The sequence below is a fragment of the Quercus lobata genome, chromosome 4 (assembly GCF_001633185.2).
Source record: "Quercus lobata isolate SW786 chromosome 4, ValleyOak3.0 Primary Assembly, whole genome shotgun sequence".
Taxonomy (NCBI): domain Eukaryota; kingdom Viridiplantae; phylum Streptophyta; class Magnoliopsida; order Fagales; family Fagaceae; genus Quercus; species Quercus lobata.
Genome location: NC_044907.1, coordinates 67,173,442 through 67,176,699, shown reverse-complemented (window position 1 = coordinate 67,176,699; position 3,258 = coordinate 67,173,442). Strand labels below are relative to the sequence as shown.

Below are 3,258 nucleotides of genomic sequence, written 5' to 3'. Positions count from 1 at the left end.
GTTTTATATGTTGTGCTCTCTATGAAGATATACCAAGATGAAATCCTTTAATGAAATTTATTCTTAATAGGATTAGGATTTTGTTTTCACGGGTTACTAGCATTATTAGGATTCTGGATCTTAATCTTGAAAACCTTGACGTTTGATTTATAAATTTTAATTTATTAAATCAAAAGGTATTTTTTATGGAAAATAATAGATTATTGTTATTATTAAAATCCTGTTTATCCACGTAGAAAAAGGAATCCCAATATAATTAGGATTGGAAGTTAACTAGTGGATTGAACCGTACGGTCATGTCTTTTATTTTTTGAGCAAAGATCGATTAAGTCGGTTACTCTATCTCCCACCCTAAGTCGGTCATGTTCTTATAGTAGATAGATACCACAAGGCGAAGTTGTGAAATAGAAGTAGATACATGCTTTCATACCTATAGGATAACTCCCTCTCACTCTCACCCTAAATTCTCTCTTTCTCTCTAAAATTAGTCAAATCTCATAGCTAATCGGAGCAATAGAGTTCTGTGCGGTTCGTATTGTTAGGGTTAGTGTTTATTGATGGGAATGGAGAGGAAGAGGAAGGTGAGCTTGTTCGACGCGGTGGACAAGTCCAAGATCTTCAAAATCAACGGCGGCGGCTTCTTGTCCTCTGCGGCGAGTGGTAGTTTTATTGGCGGAGGCCCTGGGATCAATAGCTGGACGGGGGAGGCCGTACTCGCAGAGATACTATGAGATTTTGTTGAAGCGGAGAGACTTGCCTGTTTGGCACCAAAAAGAAGAGTTCTTGCAAGTTTTCAAGTCTAACCAGACTGTCATCCTAGTCGGTGAGACTGGTAGTGGCAAAACCACTCAGATTCCCCAGTTCGTTTTGGAATCGATCGATATAAAAACAACTCCAGATAAGCGCAAGAAGATGATGGTTGCGTGCACCCAGCCTCGTAGGGTGGCTGCTATGTCTGTTTCTCGGCGTGTTGCCGAAGAGATGATGTAACTATCGGAGAAGAGGTTGGTTATAGTATCCGTTTCGAAGACTGCAGCAGTGCAAGAACAGTTTTGAAGTATTTAACAGATGGTATGCTTTTAAGAGAAGCAATGACAGATCCGCTTTTGGAATGCTACAAGGTTATAATTCTTGATGAGGCTCACGAAAGAACATTGGCAATTGATGTTCTATTTGGATTTCTGAAGCAAGTGTTGACAAATAGACCTGATCTGAAGCTATTTGTAATGAGTGCTACTCTTGAGGCTGAAAAGTTTCAGAGTTATTTTGATGCACCACTTATGAAAGTTCCTGGGAGGCTTTATCCGGTGGAAATATTTTACACTGAAAAGCCTGAAAGTGACTACCTGGATGCAGCAATCCGAACAGTTGTGCAAATTCATACGAGAGAAACTCCTGGAGATGTACTTGTGTTCCTCACTGGTGAGGAGGAGATAGAAGATGCATGTCGAAAAATAACGAAAAAAGTAGCAAATATGGGTGACCCGGTGGGACCTGTGAAAGCAGTGCCTTTGTATTCTTCTCTTTCTCTTGCTATGCAGCAGAAGATATTTGAACCGGCTCCTCCTCCCTTGAAAGAAGGTGGTCCTGCTGGAAGGAAGATTGTGGTGTCAACAAACATTGCCGAAACTTCTTTGACCATTGATGGTATAGTGTATGTGGTTGACCCTGGGTTTGCAAAACAAAAAGTTTATGACCCACGAGTGCGTGTGGAATCGTTGTTGGTATCTCCGATTTCTAAGGCTAGTGCACACCAGAGATCAGGGCGTGCTGGAAGAACTCAGCCTGGAAAATGCTTTAGACTTTACACCGAGAAAAGTTTCCAGAACGATCTTCAACCACAGACCTATCCAGAAATGTTAAGATCAAACCTTGCAAATACGATTCTTACTTTGAAGAAAATGGGGATAAATGATCTAGTCCATTTTGATTTTATGGATGCCCCTGCTCCAGAGACATTGATGCGGGCTTTAGAGGCTTGAATTACCTGGGAGCGATAGATGATGATGGAAATCTGACAAAGCTGGGCGAAATTATGAGTGAATTTCCATTGGATCCTCAGATGTCAAAGATGCTCATAATTAGCCCTGAGTTCAACTGTTCAAATGAAATTCTGTCAATTTCTGCCATGCTTTCAGTACCCAATTGCTTTGTCAGGCCTAGGGAGGCTCAGGAAGCTGCTGATGAAGCAAAAGCTAGGTTTGGGCACATCGATGGAGATCACCTCACGCTCTTGAATGTGTACCATGCATACAAGCAAAACAACGAGGACCTATTATGGTGCTATGAGAACTTCGTCAACCAAAGGGTGTTGAAGGCTGCTGATAGTGTTAGACAACAGCTCGTGCGTATCATGGCCAGGTTTAACCTCAGGTTGTGCAGCACTAATTTCAACTGCCGTGATTACTACATCAACATAAGGAAGGCTATGGTAGCAGGATATTTCATGCAGGTAGCTCACCTGGAACGTACTGGACACTACTTGACAGTGAAGGACAACCAAGTAGTGCACTTGCATCCATCGAATTGCTTGGATCACAAGCCGGAGTGGGTCATTTATAATGAAGATGTTCAAACAAAAAGTAATTACATTCGGACGGTGACAGACATTTGTGGTGAATGGATAATTGATACAGCACCACATTATTATGATCTGACGAACTTTCCCCTGTGTGAGGCTAAGCGTGTTCTTGAGAAGCTTTACAAGAAGCGGGAGAAGGAGAGCAGGAACAGAAAGTGATATGTTTTCAGCACTGGCATCTTTCAACTCCTTGTTTGCCTTTTCTCAACGGAAAGGAGGAGGAGCCAATTCTTTCGTTATATTAGCCATTGTGTAACTCTCAGGAGGGCCAGCTTGGTAGTGAAATCGGTGTAAATTTGGCAATGTTTCTGTACCATAAACTAGTGCTAGTTTTAGTGAACTATAATTTTCTGTTGTATTGAATATCTTAATTTATTCTGGATTTGATGGTTCCAAAAAAAAATAAAAAATGCATGATTGGGTTTTTTTTTTTTTTTTTTTTTAAAGAATGATTGGGGTTCTCAGTTTTCTAGTTGACAGCAAAGATTCATTCAACAACTAATGAACACAACTAACTAGTACCAGAAACAAATATTAATTTGTTTTCTAGTTGAAAGTTATTTTATTTTCTTATTTACGAGGGCCTTTGATAGTTGCCTGTAGCAATTGTTCCAACAGATATTTTCAAGGGCCTTTGATAGTATGTTTTCTGGGTATAAAATTCAAGTCATTCAGGT

The 3,258-nt window shown here is 40.4% G+C and overlaps 1 pseudogene; it reads left to right on the top strand.

Annotated features, from left to right (window-relative positions):
- The first annotated feature begins 557 nt into the window (after positions 1-557).
- Positions 558-2,745, top strand: LOC115987500 (annotated as a pseudogene).
- The last annotated feature ends 513 nt before the right edge of the window (positions 2,746-3,258 follow it).